Here is a 20,558-nt window from a genome sequence, read left to right as displayed (position 1 = left end):
TGGGTCTCTTTCATGTGCACAGCAGGGCTGGCTCATGGTACAGGTACTGTGTGCAGGGCCCCTGTGCTCAACTGGCCCTCTCGGGAGGGAGGCCTGGTGCACCTGTCCTCCACCTACCCCTGGAGGAGTGACCAAGTTCAAGCATTTCCATGTCCAGCCCTTAGGGAGAGTTGGGAACGTGGGGTCAAGAGAGACAGGGACATGCCTAGGACAAATGAGGGGTAAAGAGTCCAAGGAGCGGATGCTCTCCAGCCATGGCAGCCCCAACCAGCCCCCATTGGGTTTGCATTGGGGGAGAAAGCCCCACAGATTCTTGAGGATAGCTACCCACCCTGTTCCATGTGGGTACATGAACTTAAACATCCCCAGACAGGTGGAGAAATGTACACCTGCATGGACACACACACACACACACACACACACACACACAAATACCACCCAGACTGACCAGATGGGGATCAGATGGGAAGACATCCTGGGAGTGAGGTGGGTGACAAGGAGGCAAGGAAAAAGAGGTCAGAGAGAGCCGAGCCGTGGGACAGGGGCATCAGGACCCCTGGCAAGAACCCAGATCCATAGCATGGGGAGGGGAGACAGGCCAGATTGATGGTCGGGGGTTCCCCAAAGGGCCAGGGGGGTGCCAGGGCACTGGGAGAAGGGTCTGGGTTCTGGGGTCCATCACCACCTGGGCCACTGGAAGTAGGAAGAGATAACTCCCCCATGCCCAAGTCCAGATGGGGCTTCAGCACAAAGGGCCTCAGTTTACTCTTCTGTCAATTGGGCTGCAGAGATGGCATGTCCTAGGTTCCCGCAGGCTTGTAGAAAAGTCTGTTGGCCTTGGGTCTCCATCCCTGACCCACTGTGCTCCCAGTCCTGGGAAAATGCTTTGTACTCCCTGGAGGTCCTTCTGAGCACAGGACAGCCTGGGGACTCGGCCGCCTGATGACCTGGCTTGGCAGAATGTGGCAGAGCACTGAACCGCTGGTCTGGGGACCAAGCTCAGGAACCGCCCCCCTGCATACTGTTGCAGCCTCAGTGTCCCCATTTGGAAGAGATTCCAGAGTCAGGGCTCTGGTCAGGGTGAGGAGGCCTTAGGAAGGAACGAAGCACATGACAGGAGAGAGAAACAGGGACAAGGGAGGCTTCTGAGGTTTCTTACATCACCCACAGAACTCCCAGATCCTGTTCTTGGGAGAGAGACGGAGGGAGACACACAGAGAAGGCAGAGACAAGAGAAAGAACACAAGAGAGGGAACCAGGAGAAGTCAAAGACTTACAAGAGAAAGAACACAAGAGAGGGAACCAGGAGAAGTCAAAGACTTTGTTCAACTGGCTTGGGAACAATAGCCCATGATTTCGCCGTAGTCTAGTCCTGAGAGCGCCGTCACACAGGCCATCCCCCCGGAGGGCAGAGAATTCCACAGGGATGTGGGACCAGGATTCGGGAATTGCCAAGAACCACTGTGTGGACTGCCCAGCACATGGGTGCCGAAGAGGCCCTGGGACCTGAGCCTAAACCGAATGGGAGTCCCTCCCTGGAAGTCTGAGTCACGAGAGGACAAGGTCGGAATCAGTTCACTGCAACCTCCCCACAGGGCTGGGAGACAGGCAGGAGGAGGGTGGCTTTGCCTGGTCCCCAGAGCAGATCCAGGCCCCTCTGAGCTGTGTTCTATGCCCCGCCCAGCCCCCTGCTCATCCCTGCATCCCACGGGTGCGTACCAGCCTCTTGTGAGAGCAGGTACAGAACATATTTGGAGGTCCTACCCCTGAATGCGTCCCTAGGAGTAGAAACCAGAAGCCCCCACTGGGCAGTCGGGGAGCAGGGGAGGCCCTGAGAAGCACAGGGTCTGTCCAGGCTCATAGCCCTGGGCACGAGCAGGAACCCAGTCCGAACCCAGCCCTGTATTCTCACAGTGGGGACACTGGCTGCCCCCAGGCCTCGCAGGTGCTGTGGGTGGGCTGTGTGGCTGTCACTGTATGGACGGGGCATGGAGCAGAGGCTGAGCATTGAGCACGCGGGGGAGGGGGACCCACCGGGCGGGGCTCTTGTGTGGGAGGAAGTGGTTGGTAAGCAGACCCCAGGCAGTGGTGACCTCACTTTCCTCACAATAGAGCGCAACACAATTGGGGACCCAGGTAACCAGGCACCCACACACAGAGATAGCCCCCCGCCCAGCTCATTTTGTTGCGGATCTTTGAATAAGCAACATGTTCTGTTGTGTTCCTACATGTGGAGGCTGCAAGCTGAAGAAATCATGCCCTGCACATGCTTTCCCTCACTGGGGATGTTGTCTTAAGGCTCCCCGATGGCTCTGGCCATTTGGCCAAAAGAAGAGAAAGGTAACACCATGAGGCCCAGAGCCAGCCCCCAGCCCCACATGCTCTGATTCAACCTGTACAGCGCTAGGTCCCTCCCCATGCTTGTTTGTGTGTGTGTGTGTGTGTGTGTGTGTGTGTGTGTGTGTGTATAAAGGCTCTAGTGAGGTGCGCCCACCCCATTCAAGAACAGGCTGACAAGGGGTCAGATGCCCGGTGGGCAGTTCATGTTCACACCCAGGTCGAGGCTGGCTGGGTGGGTTGTGGGCGTGGGAGGCTGCCTCCTGTGAGAGTAGGGACAGTAGCTTCCCCCCAGGGTGCACCCCGTGTCCTGCAGGTATGGGTCCCTGTGCCAGATGTGGCGCTGTGCACACACCGTCTGGGTCTGATCTGGGAGCGGCAGGGGGGTGAGCAGGAAGACAGTGAGGACGGCTGGGCAGGGCTCTAACGGTCGGGGCTGGCTCCCGGGGTCTGTCTGTGCAGAGCACTAGTGACGATGAAATAGGAAGGAGGCTGGCGGACACCCGCTCCATCTCCCTGACCAGGAGAGTGACCGTACCGGGCTCTGCAGAAGCAGGGACTGGGGACTCCGGAGGAAGGCCGCTGACACTGCCTGCGTGCCTACACCACCGTGTGGTCCAGGAGCCAGAGCCCATGCAGGCCAAGCCTGAGGGTGAGAAGGCCGGGGCTGGGGCACGTGGGTGTCTGCGGGTGGGTCGGTGCCGGGCCCCAAGGGCAGGAGACCCCAGAGGCTGGTGTGGGGCCAGGAGCCAGGACTGGGCTCAGAGCTCGCAGCGGGCGGACCGCAGTCAGGGAGATGTCCCGGTGAGGGTTCCTCCGTGGCTGCGGCTTCTCCGGGAGGCCCTGGGCTGAGCTCTGTCTCTGCAAAAGCACATGGAGAGACAGGCATGCTGGTGCGCTTTCCTCCTGTCATAGCCTCTCCGTCGGAGGAGCCAGAGCCGGCCCTACCTGCATCCACAGCTCCAGAGGCGGGGATGGTGCCTGCAGGGACTTCAAGAGGAGACCCGGAGCCAGCAGGTGACTGGGCACCTGCCCACAGTGAGGCTGACTCTGTCCGGGAAGAGCTGGGGTCTGCCCCTGTCCTGGGGCCTGCCTTTGCTATGGATCCTGCCCCTGACAACACCTGTGCCTCTGCTCTGGAATCAGCCCCTGCTCCTCCCCCTACTCCTCCTCCTGAGGAGCGCCCAGAGCCCCTTCTGGTGCCCACAGCCTTGCTCCACAAACAGTTACTCTTTGTTCTATCCCCCGACCCTGGCAACCTGCAGGAACGTTTTGTGCCCGACGTGTACATTTTTCCTTTCTGCTACATACTGATTTTGATTTTGTCTTTACATGTTCTGTATACTATTTATCATTCGTTTTAAAAATAAAATACTTGTTTTCAATTACACGCGTCATGAGTATAATTACACTCCCAGTGTTTACCCACCACATGACAGAACATTGCTGCAGGATATCTCCTTCCCCAAAGGAGACCCTGAACCCAAAGCCCTACCTGGCCATTTCTCTTCCAGCCCAGATGCTTGCACCCCTGAGCTGCTTTCTCTCTCCCTGGGGAGAAGGTGAAGATCGGGAGGTCGATGCAGGTCCCCTGGAGAGAAGGGTGACTGGGAACAGTGAGCAGCACCTATTCTGGGCAGCAGGTGCAGCCACACCTAGCCATGCCCGGCATGGCACTCACCCCCGGCCACTCTGGCGCGGTCTTTCACGGATGTACCATCGGGAGTGTTCAGCGCAATGGTGGGGGAAAGACCGGGAATGGAACAGCGCTAACACCCTAGGAGATGGTGGGATCCTCAGTCCCAGTCCTTATGGCAGAATGTCCTGTAGCTACTGTCCCAGAGTCATCGGGAGCACGAGATCTAGAAAGCACCTCCTGGGACCCCCTCCTGCCACCCTGCTCCTGGGAACATCAGAGTTGTTGAGGAAGTGGAGAGGATCCAGGGTGACAAAGGGCCAAGGAGAAGGAAGCACAGCACCGAGAGGACAGATGGACGTGCCCAGTTCCACCATCCTGGGCCCGGGCTGTGATGCCCTCCGACCTCACCCTAAATAATGGTTCCTGATGTGTGCACCTGGCTTCGGGGTTTCCCTCCTTCCCCCACTTACTCACCCTCCCATTCATCATCCCCCCACCCCCTGCTCCTTCCCCTCCACCCCTTTCCCCACTGCATCACCCACCCTGCCCCCCTCCCTCTCATGCTCCCTCCCTCCCTCTGACACTCCTCCCTTGTGTTCCTCTCTCCCTCTCAAGCCTCCTCCTCCCCACCCTACCTTCCTCCTCCTCTCCACTTCTGCCCTCCCCCTCACTGCCCCCCTCCCATCTCGGCCACCCCCTCCCCTGCCTTCCTCCTCTCCCCCTCCCTGTTGTCCCGCTCCATCTCCTTTCCCTCCCTTCTCCCCCTCCCTCTCTCATGCCCTCCTGCATTCAGCAGAGGATCTGGGGGCCACAGGAGCACTGGGGCTTCATCAGGGAGCACCCCCAGCCCACGTGGTCATGTCCACTGGAAGAGGTGATGGGGCAGGCCTCAGGGCTAGCCGTGGTGATGAGCACCAGGAATCTGCTCCTAAAACAGAGGCCCATTGCACGAAGAAAACAATGGAGAGACCCATGCTTAGCACTTCCTCTAGGAAAATCTAGTCCCCAAGATTGATGAAAAGTAAATACATCCTAGACTTCATGCACCATGAGTGCTAATGGCTCTATACTCCCTGATTCCTACAAGCAACAAAGAGTAAATCATCCAGCGATGACTGTGGGTTTGTGAAACAATGTTTCTGACCAAATGACAGTGTTTCAACCAACATCTCCAGCGCCTCCGAGTGTTCCCAGGGTCTCTGCGAGCCTCTGATCCTTCCACCGACCTCCTTGGGAAGCTCTGTCCTGTCATGTTCCTTGTCTCCTGCCTCTCCTGTGAGCTTCTGGTGGTCTATCTCCCCCCACCAGGACACCCTCGCCAGGATTTCCTGTGCCCCTTGGCTGGGTGCCCACATCGCACACTGGGCTCCAAGAGCCCCATGCTTTGTGCAGGCCTGTGTGCTCCCTCGGGGTCACTTGGCATCTCCCTTGCAGTGGCCTGCATCTTCCTGCACTGGGTCCTCTCTGACGAGTCTGTGAGGCCAGCCTGTGCCCATGTCACGGCCATGGGAGCACGAGTCCAGAAGGTCTAGATGACCTGATGCAGGCCCAGCGTGTGGAGCCTGGGCCAGGGGTGGTCTCTGAGAAGGGGAGGAGTTGGGCCCAGGGAGCCTGACTGGGGATGTGCCACCTTGAGCCCCCAGGAGGAGAGCGAGCACCGGGGGGGCCTGGCACTCAGCCCTGCTGGGAGACCATGTCCCACACACAGGGGATCTGTCCCCAGGGCTGGACATCATTGCAGTATCCACCCTCCTAGGCTGCGGGCTGCCGGTGACTGTTAGGGGAAGTGGCACCACTGACACAGAGAGAGGGCCAGGTGCTCCCCCAGCAGCAGGTGCCCTGGGGCAGGTTGAGGGGGCATCGGCAGACAGCAGTGTCTGCAGCTGGGGTCTCCACACAGGCCCCCTCCTCAGGCTCAGCACAAGCTTTCTGGATGGCCTGTGTCCCCAAACACAGAATCTGGCCCACAATCTCCCCTCAAACCCCGACTCCAAATCCTCTGTCCTCAGCTCAAGTGCAAAAAGTGGCAATAGTTTAGGTGGGGTTAGGCGCTCAGAGACCTGATTTTCTGGCCCACGCTGTGATACTGCTGACATTTTAAAGATCTCAGGGCTTGATTCAAAATTGCTAGGATGCCAGGGACCACAAACAGCTTTCTGGAAACCTGACTTGGGCCTTACAGCCCTCCCATCCGACCAGCTCTGCTCAGAAACCCTCCAGGCCACAGACCCACCGTCTTGGGTCCTCAGATGGCGCAGACGATGTACCTTTAAGAAGCGATCCAGGTGAGGCAGCCTGACACACTGCAGACTCCAGCAAATCCCCATCCCAGAAAGTGAGGGTACCACTGGATGAGCTGTCTGAAAACAGCCAGGTCAGGGTCCCAGGAAGACACCAGAAGCTCAGGAGTAACTGAGTAGCATCTGGAGGTCAGGTAGGGACAGTGGGAATCTCGGGTGGTTTTCCCTGGGGGCAGCTCCTGTCCCATTAAACCCTCAGTGTGATGGCTCCACTGGGGGACAGGGGAGGGACCATGTCTGGAGGACCTGTGGCTCCACTGTCAGAGGTCGCCAACATGATCCGTGCACAGGTGGGCAACACCGACCACACCCCGAAGAATTTCTGGAAACAGTAGCCATCTCAGTGGCAGCCGACCTGGGAGGTCAACCTTCCAGCTGCCTGAGGTGGGATCGAGCCAGAGCGCAGCGCACTAGCCAGACATGGGAGAAGGAGAACCAGTTCTTCATTTCAATAGTTTCTGAGTTATCAGTTTGTTCCTGTGGTTAGTATAATTAGCAAGGTCTTGAAAATGTACTCATGTTCTCTGCTGGTGAGGTTCTAGAAAAATCTCTGGTTTTAGGTAAAATCATCGAGAATTGACTTTGGTTAGTACAGCCATGGTGGGAAGAAATGGAGCTTCCCCAAGACACTAACATTAGAACTCCTATATGACCCCACCACCGGGTAGACATTGCAGGAATGAAGACAGTTTCTTGAAGTAAGATCGGCACACTCTCACACTATCTCCCCAAGGAGGGGTGGCCACCCATAGCAACCGGGCACCCATGTGGGAAGTCGTAGGCACCCCCCCAACCCTGCAGGCAGGTGCTCCCTGGACAAGGGACGGCCCCAGGGTTGGGACATCTCCAAAGCAGCACATCCAATGTCCTGGATACGAGGAGGAGAAGGAGCACAGTGCCAGGCCGGTGAGGGTCAGGACACACTACCCCAAATATGGCACCTTGGCAACACAGAAACGGAAAGAATTTTGCATTGAGCAGAAGCAGAAAGGTTCCTTGGATCCCCAGCCATCAGCCCTTCTTCCCTGAAGCAGGTCAGAAAACTCCCATGTGGCACTTGCTCTGCCCAGACCGCAGGGAGGACATGCTTCTCACCAGAGTCAAGGAAGATATCAGGGCCCCAAAGGCTGTAGGAACAAACCTGCTTAACTGAACCTTTATCTTCCTAGTTACCTCTTCATCATTTACCAGCCCTAGTCCCAACCCCTGTCTCTCTCAGTTCTTCCCACATCCATGGCTTCTTTGTCTAAAAGGGAGAAGAGCCGCCTGCTCCAGTCACCTCTGCTGGTCTCCATGTTCATATGAGGTTCCCACCAAAAAAAATCAATACGCTTTGCCTGCTTTTCTCTGTTCACCTCTCTTTGTCAATTTCCAGACCCCACCAGGGACCTTAAGAGAGGCTGAAGGAAACTGTCCTCTCTTGCAGCCCTGGGTAGGGGGTGGTGACGGGGAGTCAGGAAGCCCATCCCATCTTCCGGACCTTGGTTAAATCTGCCCTCTCCTGGGAAGCAACCTGAAGCTACCTGGAAGCTACCAGAACCCCAGCTTGAGGACTTGGCCCTACTGATGAGTTCAGGGTGTGACGATGAATATTTTCATGGAAGCATTCTGAAATCAGACCTTCCTTACACGAGGCCTCCTTCTGGCTGCTCGTTGTAGTTGCTACTGTTGGCTCAGTGACTTTTCTGAGCAATCTTTGTCAAGTCTGTGTTCTTTGCTGTGTGGGGTCACTGGATCCCTATGCTGTTACCTTAGGGGTCAGACAGTGGCTGGGCAGAGAGGTCACACATTTTTCTGAGCTATGGGCTACAGATCGGAGGTCCCCACAATCTCCTACTCAGGTTCTAAGAGTCTGCTCGCAGTCTGCTCTAATAGCGGCTCATGGAACTCAGGGAAACGTGTTACTTACTACCTCACCAGTTCATTAGAAGGCCAGAACTCACGACCAGGAACCTGGAAGCAATGAACAGGGCAAGGTGTGTTGCAGGGGCCTGAAGCTTCCCACTCTCTGAGCTAAAGAGGCCTTTACCCACCTGCACTCTGACCTTCCTAACCGACGACCTCCCTCCTTCAGGCTCATCTCTTAAGTCAAAGAGTCAAAGACCTGACTGGCACCACAATGACCCCTCCAGCATAACCACTCCCAGATGCCAGCAAGACCCACGAGATGGACCCCAAGGCAATGACTGTCCAGAACTTTAATGCTCTGTGCACGACCCACCACCTTTGTAATTTATACCCTAATTCTACAAAGTTCCAGGACAAAATATCAATACACAAAAATCTCTCATTTGTATACACACGCAATGAATCATCCAAAATGGAATTTAAGGAAACAATTCCATTTTAGGAAACACCAACATTGACAAAATGCTTAGGAATAGAGGTAATCAACGTGCATGTCTTGTACACTGGAAAGTACGAAACTTTGCTGAGAGAAAGTAACGGAAACCTACATCAGTCTGAGGACTCCCCACGGTGATGAAAGACATACTATTGGTAAGATGGCAACAGTACACAACGCAATGTGGAGATTCAGTGTGTTCCCAAGACATTTCACAAAGGCCTTTTGGAAGAAACACACAAGCTAATCCTAACAGTCATATGGAATTTTCAGGGACCACAGGACAGCCGAAACAATCTTGAAAAAGAAAATCAAAGGCGAAAGGTCATACTTCCAATGTTTGAATCTTAATACAAAGCAACAGTAACTAAAACATTGTGATCCTGTCCTAAAGGTATGCATAGCCCTTGAAAAGAATACTACATATATGTTAATAAATTAAATTTAAATTTGAAAATTTTAAAATAAATTTTAAAAATTTTTTAAAGTATGCATACAGGGGCGCCTGGGTGGCTCAGTGAGTTAAAGCCTCTGCCTTTAGTGGGGTCATGATCCCAGGGTCCCGGGATGGAGCCCTGAATTGGGAATCTCTGCTCAACAGGGAGACTGCTTCTTCCTCTCTCTCTGCCTGCCTCTTCGCCTATTTGTGATCAATGTCTGCCTGTCAAATAAATAAATAAATCTTAAAAAATAAGTATGCATACAGATCAGTAGGAGTTAATAGAGAGCCCAGAAATAAACCCCTTCACCTGTGGTCCTCTGAATTTTGACAAGGGTGGTCAACATTGCACTGGGGGGACAGAATTGTCTTTTCAACAAAGGGTGCCGGACAACTGACTATCCACGCACAGAGGGATGGAACTGGACCCTTACCTAATACCATATATATAAACATTAACTCAAAATAAGTTAAAGGCTTAAATGTAAGAGGTAAAATTATAAAGTGCATGTGTGCAGCTGTGACAAGATGCCTGCACTTTGAACTCACCGCAGAGTAAATGACTCTCCCAAACATCCATGTTAGCACAAAGTCACAGAAGCAGAGAGGACATCGGACTTCGGGATGAAGGCCAAGACCTCCCAGATCCAGGTCACCCACCGTGCAGAGGCCACTCACCCTTGGAGGAGGCCACATGTTAGCATGAAGGGAAGCCTCAGTAAAGCGGACTAGGCACTCCAGAAGGGGAGGGTGGAAGGGGGCACTTGCCGCTCAATGCCCATCACAGACCCCACATCAGAATCCCCCACAGGAGAGACTCATCCCTTCCAGGCCCCACAGGGGAAGCTGGAGGTTCATCTACCAGAAATCACCATCCCTGCAGCTCAGCCAGGGAGAATCCTCCATCACCCCGAACCCCCGCCTCTCTTCAGTGGACTTTCCTTCCAAGCACCCCTCCCAACTTCTTCCTCCTTCTCCATGAAATAACTTTCCTCTCCTTTGTTTCTTGCACTTGCCTGTGATGGAACCGGAGCTTGCTCAGCCCAGACTGCCGTTCTCTGCTCTTCCCAAATAAACCCATCTGGCTGGTCAAATAACTGGCAGTTTGAGTTCAAGGCAAACAGAACTCATAAATTCCAGACACTTGCAAGGAACAAAATCAATATACACTAATCACATGCATTTCTACATGCTCCAAAGGAACCATCAGAAAGAGACTACGGAGAACAATCTCATTTACGACTGCATCCAAAAGACCAAAAAGCCAGGAGTTCCCTGAACGAAGAGGTGACAGACCTGTCTTCTGACAGCCGTGAAACACTGATGACAGACATGGAGGGAGACACACGGAGTTGGGGAAACACTCTGTGCTCAGGGAGGAACCGACACCGGGAATATACATCCTCTCCCCAAAGCTGTCTACAGAGTCCACGCTGTCGCTCCTGAACTTCCAGACTCTGGACCAACCCTGAAGCGGGTGTGGACATGGGAAGGACCCCGCACGGCCAAGCCAGGGTGGGGGGCGACGAGCACTGAGGCCGCTCCCTGACTGTAGTCTGAGGAACCCCAGGAACCAAATCCGCATGTGCCCAAACACAGAGGTGGGACCCGGGGCGCACATCCAAGCCTAGAAAGGGGAGAACCCGCAGCCGCACATAGCACTGCGGGAGGCCACGTCACCGCACACATAACCATGGAAGCCCCATTGTGTACACAGATTGCCCTTCTTCCCTGGGAGCCTGAGACCACACACCCCCTTCCCTGTCTCCGCTCAGGTGGCTTCTCCTCACCTTCTCCTCCAGAGGCTGGTCCTGAGGAGGCTGCACTGCTGTAAGTGTGGACGCGACCCCACATCCTCCACAGCGAGTCCTGTCAGGGCGGGAGTGGCCTCTGTCAGGGTGGGAGCGACTCCAGTGCCTCCAGAAGTCTCCCAGCAGGCCCTGATGAGGCTGGGCTCCTGTCCCTAGTGCAGCTGCCCAGGTCAGGCTCAGGGCAGGAGCTGGGGTCTTGCGCCCTCTGCTGGCGAGGGAGGGCAGTGCAGGACTAGGGGAGCTCACCCTTCAATGGAAGCACCTGCTCCCTCCCAGGGTCCAGCTGAAGCCACTTCATTCCGGAAATTCAAGCTGCATGGAGCCCAATATACCCCCAGCTTCTCCAAAAATTGCTAAGGAACAGTGACTTGGAAACAATATGGAATGACAACAGTCCCTCAAACAGTGACACCGAACATGACACTGGCCCTGAAGCAAACCCACAATCAGACCTAAACTTGCTCTCAAGCCTGGCCCTCACCCCAATCCAAGACCCTAACCCTAGCCCTCAACCTAAACAATGTTCACAAAAATCAAAAGGTAGAAACTGTAAATATCTATCAATGACGAATGCATAAGCAAAGTGTGGTGAAGGGTTGGAATTTGGGTTCAGGTTCAGGTTTCAGTCAGAATTCTAGATCAGGGAGAGGGTTTAAGATTAGGGTGAGGATTTAGAGTGAGGGGCAAGGGAACAGTTAGTGTTTAGAGCTTTAGGTTTATGATTTAGGGTCTAAGTTTCAGGGCTTATGGTAAAAAGTTCAAGGTCAAATTTGGGGGTTGGCTTCATGCTGGGATTTCAGATCAGGGTTCATGACTCAGAGTTCTAGTTTAGGGTTAGGGTTTGTGGCTCAGGGCTTGGATCCAGGACTCAGATTCAGAGTCCAGGCTTTGGGCTCAATTTCAGTTTTAGGATTCAGGGTTCCAGCTTGGGTTATAGAGTCAGGTTAGGTTTCAGCATCAATGGTAGGAGTTAACATTAGGTTTAGTGATGACACATTTTCTTCAGTTTTCACTGTAAACACAAAATTTCTCTCTGATATGTCTAAATCTGAAATATATTTCGTTTGCTGTCAGGAGCTGGTTTGGAACTTAGGATTCCAGTAATTCCCTACTGACAGAATTCTGGTACTAGAGTTTACCAGTCACCCAGAAACGGCTTTCATCTTGTCCCAAACATCCCCTTGGCAGAGAAGGGTGAACTGGTGCCAATGCTGGGATGACTTCATAATGGTAGAGGTGTGAAACCAAATATCATGGAAATGTTCATGGAAAATGAAACAGGAGGGGCGCCTGGGTGGCTCAGTGGTTTGGGCTGCTGCCTTCGGCTCGGGTCATGATCTCAGGGTCCTGGGATCGAGCCCCGCATCAGGCTCCCTGCTCCGCAGGAAGCCTGCTTCTCTCTCTCTCTCTCTCTCTCTCTCTCTCTGCCTGCCTCTCTGCCTACTTGTGATCTCTGTCTGTCAAATAAATAAATAAAATCTTTAAAAAAAAAGAAAGAAAGAAAGAAAGAAAGAAAGAAAATGAAACAGGAGACAAAAATTGGTTGACTCCTGATTCTTCCACAATAAAAAGACCAAATTTCCAACAGAATCTGATAATGTTCCCTAGGAAGGCCTATGGTACTCAAAACTAGTACCAAAAGAGGACCCTCTCTCCTGGTTTAAATTAAGAATCCCAGCAGGATACATCCTACCTTGTGTCAAAAATGAAAAAAAAAAAAATTTCACTATTTGGCTGTTCCAGTGTACAATCTGTAGAATCACTGACACATTTTCTTTTCTCAAATCCCCATTAACACACGGGTAAAATGCAGGCAATGTTGTAATGCACTGCTCATTGGAACACCAAGTACGAGGAAGACTATTAGAAGTAATAAAAAAGATATATGAAATTCTGAAAAAGCACCTTTCTGGGTACTTAATGAGGATCCCTAACCATAAGATCTAACATCTCATCCTATGGAATTCACCCTTAAAAATCATCAATAACAGGGGCGCCTGGGTGGCTCAGTGGGTTAAGCCACTGCCTTCGGCTCAGGTCATGATCTCAGGTTCCTGGGATCGAGTCCCGCATCGGGCTCTCTGCTCGGCAGGGAGCCTGCTTCCCTTCCTCTCTCTCTCTACCTGCCTCTCCATCTACTTGTGATTTCTCTCTGTCAAATAAATAAATAAAATCTTTAAAAAAAAATCATCAATAACAATAGCAGGCTCACCACTGTAACCACCTCACCATTGACCTCTAGGGTTTGTAATACACACTCCAACCGCTAGAGACACAATTCTCAGCAGCAGAAAGGGACTTGCCCACTCCTGGTGGACCAACTCTTACAGTGATGCCAAAAAATCCCACTCCTTGGAATCCCAGCCATTAGAACACAGTTCCAGAAAGCACACCCAGAACTCAATAAAGGACAGACATCTCATGAGGCAGATACTGCAGATCACCACCACTCCCATGAAGTAACTCTACAGTGAACTGCAGACCTGTCCTCTTCCCAGGATTACATGGGACACCACATTCTTCCAATACTCCATCCTTAGAACTAAACCATGAAATGCCCTCATTAGTCCTGCATGCAGGCTCACAGTGAGCCCTCAAAAGCCAGACCCCTTCTAGAGAGCACAAAGCCTCTCACGCCTATCCTAGCAGATGGAGGGTTCTGCTCTCCCCGACTTCTGTATCAACTAGAGATACTTGGAAGAAGTCTTGCCATAGTCCACGGAAAAGCCATATTCTTCATCTGCAAAATGATGGAAGGTGAAACACCACGGATTCCCTGCACCTTCTTGAACCTAGGGAAGTTGGAGATACAGCTTGGCCAGAGCTATTATCCCCAATCCCCTACACACACACCCCCTTCCCTTGTGCACTCCAGACCAGTTTCCAACCACCTTGCTCATTCTCAGCCATCGCCTCTGCAGTGTAGTACAGTAGTACTGAGGTGCTGGGACTGAGGTGCGAGGTGCTAAGCCAGCATCTTGGACACATGTATTATCAGAAATTAATAATCATTTTATTAACAGATGCATCCTAGAAGATCTTACCACCCCAGCCATTAGAAAAATCATTACAACAGAGGTCCTAACAACATGTGCCAGCCTCCACTGCTCCACTCCCTGGCTCCAGGGATTGGCTCATCCACTGACATGTGACCTGGTCCAAGCCAATGAGGTGGGAGGACCTCGGGTGTCAGCCTGCAGAGCCAGGCATGGGGTGGACCACCCAGACCAGGGGTTTTCCATCACAACTACAGAAGTGGCCTAGGCCAAGCCTGTGCCAGAGCCAACGAGGACCCAGGAAGCCAGGGGCTCCATAACATTGCTGAGGGCTGAACTGGAATTGTCCTGAGGCCCACACATGCTAGAACCTCTGCTAACTCTGGAGAACCCTCAATGTGCTCATGGTCTTGGCCTGAACAAGATGACCATCTGTGTGGTATATAACCCACAGATATACCCGCGAGACAATAAGGGCATACTTAGCGAAGCAATACCTACATGGAATTCAACCACAGACAAACATCTTTTGGCAAGCGAGGCCTACAGAGAAATGTGGGGGAATTCCTGCGGACTTAATTGTTAGCCAATCCCACAATCATCTTTTTTTCCCTTCAAGTGGAGGGGCCGGGTCTGCCAGGAGAGATCCCAGTGTACTCCCAACTGCCACGGGAAAAGAAGAGCCCTCTCCCCCCACCATCCACCATGCTGAAAATCTGGGGTGTGGGAAACTACTCCCAAGGGCCAAATGGGACCACCCCCTGCATTCTGTCAATCCAATGTGGCTGGAACATTTGGTGTGGACGGTATGTGACTGCTTTCAAGCCTCAATATAAGAGTGGAGTCACTGTCAGAGAGACCACATGGACTGCAACACTGACCTGAAAATCTTTACATAAGATTTTACAGAAAAGTCTGTGCTGATCCCAAAGATCCTAGGGTCACGTCACTTCTTTGAGTGGAATGTAGCGCCTTCTGGGTAAAATCAAATTTCTTCATCCCCAGAGGCAAGGACTTCCATTCTTTTAGCCAGAACTCCATCTCCATCCTCCTGTATTTATACCTTGAGTGGCACGTCCACATGTCTGCTGCCCGTGGGAATTCAGTGTAGTTTACATGATCGTGATGCTCAGAAACGGAGGTGTAAGTGTGAACTTGTGAGTGTGAGTGTATATTTCCTCTATGTTAGCCACAGTGTGCAAGGAGAACACAGTACAGTACTTTCTGTGCTTCCTGTCCCACAGGAACGGCCACATAATGGGGTTCCATGATGATCTCAGAAGGAGGCCACCTTCAGAGAACAAACTTCATCTGTGAGGACTCCCAAATCCCTCATCCTGGACGCTATGTTCCACAGAGGCTGGGGACACACAGAGGGACAGAGACTCCCCCTGGCCATCAGGGTTTTGAAGGATGCCTGCTCTTCCAGGACAAAAGATCCCGAAAGCATTCCTCCACCTGTCATGCAGACAGGCATCTGTGAGAGAGATCTACCTCATGCAGAAAGCACAGACCGAGAGAAAATAAATGACAGTCTTGTGTGACAGATGCCATGACAGGGGACACTCGGAAGGCCTGGGAGTGTGCAGCATTGGCCAGACCTGGGGGCAGGGAGACCTGGAATGATCCAGGAGGATGATCACAGCTGTGTCACTCCAGGGGAGGCTCAGGACGACTGGGGGTGTGCAGAGTTGGCCAGACCAAGGGGTTGGGGGACTGGGATTGCACCAAGAGGATGTCACAGATGTGCCCTTGTAAGGCTACATGTGTCAGTGTGACCAGGCATTGGCCAAAGCGGAAATGAAAAGGTAGGTAAGGTGCAGTGTCCCTAAACTGTCTTCTGCAAGTCTAAAGATTGGTAACGATGTGTTTTCAGTACAATTACATTTTACATGCATACAGGAGTCCCTAAAGCTCACTGGGTAGAACATGAAGTCCATAGTTTGCCGTTGCTTTCATGTCGAGGTGCCGGGGACAGAGTACACTTGATATGTCTTTATGTTGCTTTCAGAGTATGATGACTTTTTCTGCCTTCATCTTTGATCCAAGGACAGGGAACAAAGGCAACACAGATCTACGCTTTGAAATGTCACCAGAAACCAGTAAACCCAAGTTCTCACAGGAGCTAAAGGTTCAGGACCAGGATGAAAGAAAAGGGAGTCTGATAGCAAGGACCAAAGAACATGTCATGTGTATGTGAGCTGGTCCACTTCTCTACCTGTCGGAAGCAAGCCATGCCTGACAGGAGGGAGTCACAGTTGCACCTGGTCCATCTTTTTTCTGCCCTTGACCACAGCAGAGGATGTGCTGAGCTGGGTGTGGGTATCGGGGGAGATGGGCAGCTGGCCACACATGCTACCTGCCAGGTACCTGTAGGACCAGCCCCTTGCCTCAGCTGAGATGAAACAATAATTATGTTTCCTTACCTATTTCCTGCGACAGGTAATGTGCTCAGTGCTTTGGTGACTATATCCTTTCCCATTTTATAAAACACTTTAGGCAGTTAAGATTGACATTCGAAAAGCTGTCCATAGTTGATGTATGCAATGTGACCTTGAGCCTAACTCTAATATCTAGTTAAGATACACTTGATTTAGAAGATTGCTCATAAATTAGAGGACGGTTTTTAACGAGCTAAGGAGTTCAGGGACCAACCCTCTTCTGTCCTAATGCCCTTACAGTCTGGTAAACTGGAAAACATTTGGCCATGTGCTACGAGAGAACAAGGTCGGAATCATTCACTGCAACCTTCCCACAGGGCTGGGAGACAGGCAGGAGGAGGGTGGCTTTGCCTGAATCCCAGAGCAGATCCAGGCCCCTCTGAGCTGTGCTCTATGCCCCGCCCAGCCCCCACTCATCCCTGCATTCCCACGGGTGCTTACCAGCCTCCTGTGAGAGCAGGTACAGAACATATTTGGAGGTCCTACCCCTGAATGCGTCCCTAGGACTAGAAACCAGAAGCCCCCACTGGGCAGGCCGGGAGCCGGGGAGGCCCTGAGAAGCACAGGGTCTGTCCAGGCTCATAGCCCTGGGCACGAGCAGGAACCCAGTCCGAACCCAGCCCTGTATCCTCACAGTGGGGACACTGGCTGCCCCCAGGCCTCGCAGGTGCTGTGGGTGGGCTGTGTGGCTGTCACTGTATGGACGGGGCATGGAGCAGAGGCTGAGCATTGAGCACGCGGGGGAGGGGGACCCACCGGGCGGGGCTCTTGTGTGGGAGGAAGTGGTTGGTAAGCAGACCCCAGGCAGTGGTGACCTCACTTTCCTCACAATAGAGCGCAACACAATTGGGGACCCAGGTAACCAGGCACCCACACACAGAGACAGCCCCCCGCCCAGCTCATTTTGTTGCGGATCTTTGAATAAGCAACATGTTCTGTTGTGTTCCTACATGTGGAGGCTGCAAGCTGAAGAAATCATGCCCTGCACATGCTTTCCCTCACTGGGGATGTTGTCTTAAGGCTCCCCGATGGCTCTGGCCATTTGGCCAAAAGAAGAGAAAGGTAACACCATGAGGCCCAGAGCCAGCCCCCAGCCCCACATGCTCTGATTCAACCTGTACAGCGCTAGGTCCCTCCCCATGCTTGTTTGTGTGTGTGTGTGTGTGTGTGTGTGTGTGTATAAAGGCTCTAGTGAGGTGCGCCCACCCCATTCAAGAACAGGCTGACAAGGGGTCAGATGCCCGGTGGGCAGTTCATGTTCACACCCAGGTCGAGGCTGGCTGGGTGGGTTGTGGGCGTGGGAGGCTGCCTCCTGTGAGAGTAGGGACAGTAGCTTCCCCCCAGGGTGCATCCCGTGTCCTGCAGGTATGGGTCCCTGTGCCAGGTGTGGCGCTGTGCACACACCGTCTGGGTCTGATCTGGGAGCGGCAGGGGGGTGGGCAGGAAGACAGGGAGGACGGCTGGGCAGGGCTCTAACGGTCGGGGCTGGCTCCCGGGGTCTGTCTGTGCAGAGCACTAGTGACGATGAAATAGGAAGGAGGCTGGCGGACACCCGCTCCATCTCCCTGACCAGGAGAGTGACCGTACCGAGCTCTGCAGGAGCAGGGACTGGGGACTCTGGGGGAAGGCCGCTGACACTGCCTGCACGCCTACACCACCACGTGGTCCAGGAGCCGGAGCCCATGCAGGCCGAGCCTGAGGGTGAGAAGGCCGGGGCTGGGGCACGTGGGTGTCTGCGGGTGGGTCGGTGCCGCGCCCCAAGGGCAGGAGACCCCAGAGGCTGGTGTGGGGCCAGGAGCCAGGACTGGGCTCAGAGCTCGCAGCGGGCGGACCGCAGTCAGGGAGATGTCCCGGTGAGGGTTCCTCCGTGGCTGCGGCTTCTCCGGGAGGCCCTGGGCTGAGCTCTGTCTCTGCAAAAGCATATGGAGAAACAGGCATGCTGGTGCGCTTTCCTCCTGTCATAGCTGCTCCATCGGAGGAGCCAGAGCTGGCCCCACCTGCATCCACAGTTCCAGAGGCAGGGATGGTGCCTGCAGGGACTTCAGGAGGAGACCCGGAGCCAGCAGGTGACTGGGCACCTGCCCACAGCGAGGCTGACTCTGTCCGGGAAGAGCTGGGGTCTGCATCTGTCCCAGGGCCTGCCTTTGCTATGGATCCTGCCCCTGACAACATCTGTGCCTCTGCTCTGGAATCCGCCCCTGCTCCTCCCCCTACTCCTCCTCCTGAGGAGCGCCCAGAGCCCCTTCTGGTGCCCACAGCCTTCCTCCTAGAACAGTTACCCTTTGTTCTATCCCCCGACCCTGGCAACCTGCAGGAACGTTTTGTGCCCGACGTGTACATTTTTCCTTTCTGCTACATACTGATTTTGATTTTGTCTTTACGTGTTCTGTATACTATTTATCATTCGTTTTAAATAAAATTACTTGTTTCCAGTTCAATGCATCATGAGTTTAAGTACATTCCCAGCGTTTACCCACCACACGACAGAACATTGCTGCAGGATATCTCCTTCCCCAAAGGAGACCCTGAACCCAAAGCCCTATCTGGCCATTTCTCTTCCAGCCCAGATGCTTGCACCCCTGAGCTGCTTTCTCTCTTCCATTCCCTGTTCTGCATGTTTCTATACGTGGAATCACACAACAGGTGCCTTTGTGTCTGCCCACCGATTTTGAAAGGGGATTTATTTTTTTCTGTGCTAATTTAACATAGATTTTCCTTTATTCGATATTGACATGCCTGATGGATTACAGATGAGATGTAATCACAGAGGCCCCTTTAGGAATTATGGGCACAATCTTGGGGTGAGACCCTTGTTCCTGCTGGGACACCACAGCCTGACCCCAGAAAAGACACGGCTGGCTCCTCTGTAGCTCACACGGAAACCAGGAAACACAGAAAGTTGGAAGACACACCACAGAGATCAAACACATAGCTCACAACTCAAGACCAAATAATACTTTCACCTGACTCTGGTCGAAACCAGGCTCCAAGTCATGGGGTCCGCAGGGACAGAGACCAAATGCTGCAAGTCCAGGGGGGAGAACAGGCACGTGGGGGCATGTGTTGGAGATTCGGGAGCTCCCGGGGAAGGACATGGGCAAAGGAAACCCTATGGAGGCAGCGCCAGTCACCCTCAGAATGGCAGGTGTCCGGTCTGGGGACCGGCAGCCCTGGGGAGATGGTGAAGATCCGGGGGTCAATGCAGGTCCCCTGGAGAGAAGGGTGACTGGGAACAGTGAGCAGCACCTATTCTGGGCAGCAGGTGCAGCCACACCTAGCCATGCCTGGCCTGGCACTCACTCCCGGCCACTCTGGCACGGTCTTTCACGGATGTACCATCGGGAGTGTTCAGCGCAATGGTGGGGGAAAGACCGGGAATGGAACAGCGCTAACGCCCTAGGACATGGTGGGATCCTCAGTCCCAGTCCTTATGGCAGAATGTCCTGTAGCTACTGTCCCAGAGTCATCGGGGGCACGAGATCTAGAAAGCACCTCCTGGGACCCCGTCCTGCCACCCTGCTTCTGGGAATATCGGAGTTGTTGAGGAAGTGGAGAGGAACCAGGGTGACAAAGGGCCAAGGAGAAGGAAGCACAGCACCGAGAGGACAGATGGACGTGCCCAGTGCCACCATCCCGGGCCCGGGCTGTGATGCCTCCGACCTCACCCTAAATAATGGTTCCTGATGTGTGCACCTGGCTTCGGGGTTTCCCTCCTTCCCCCACTTACTCACCCTCCCATTCATCATCCCCCCACCCCCTGCTCCTTCCCCTCCACCCCTTTCCCCACTGCATCACCCACCCTGCCCCCCTCCCTCTCATCCCCCTTCCCTCCCTCTGACACTCCTCCCTTGTGTTCCTCTCTCCCTCTAAGCCTCCTCCTCCCCACCCTACCTTCCTCCTCCTCTCCACTTCCGCCCTCCCCCTCACTGCCCCCCTCCCATCTCGGCCTCCCCCTCCCCTGCCTTCCTCCTCTCCCCCTCCCTGTTGTCCCGCTCCATCTCCTTTCCCTCCCTTCACCCCCTCCCTCTCTCATGCCCTCCTGCATTCAGCAGAGGATCTGGGGGCCACAGGAGCACTGGGGCTTCATCAGGGAGCACCCCCAGCCCACGTGGTCATGTCCACTGGGGGAGGTGATGGGGCAGGCCTCAGGGCTAGCCGTGGTGATGAGCACCAGGAATCTGCTCCTGAAACGAGGCCCTTTGCACAAAGAAAACAAGGGAGAGACCCATGCTTAGCACTTCCTCTAGGAAA

The 20,558-nt window shown here is 53.7% G+C and overlaps 2 long non-coding RNA genes across 2 annotated transcripts; both read left to right on the top strand.

The window, feature by feature from the left end:
• The first annotated feature begins 1,434 nt into the window (after positions 1 to 1,434).
• LOC309857333 lies at positions 1,435 to 2,885 on the top strand. The gene is made up of 3 exons (XR_014307640.1): positions 1,435 to 1,563; positions 2,237 to 2,340; positions 2,800 to 2,885. It is a non-coding gene; the product is annotated as an uncharacterized lncRNA (long non-coding RNA).
• Positions 2,886 to 17,246: 14,361 nt separating this feature from the next.
• LOC309857332 lies at positions 17,247 to 18,316 on the top strand. Its single transcript, XR_014307639.1, has 3 exons — positions 17,247 to 17,369; positions 17,819 to 18,008; positions 18,272 to 18,316. It is a non-coding gene; the product is annotated as an uncharacterized lncRNA (long non-coding RNA).
• Positions 18,317 to 20,558: the final 2,242 nt, after the last annotated feature.

Source organism: Mustela nivalis, assembly GCF_964662115.1.
Source record: "Mustela nivalis genome assembly, contig: HAP1_SCAFFOLD_631, whole genome shotgun sequence".
Lineage (NCBI taxonomy): Eukaryota > Metazoa > Chordata > Mammalia > Carnivora > Mustelidae > Mustela > Mustela nivalis.
This window is presented reverse-complemented; position numbering and strand designations above follow the sequence as displayed.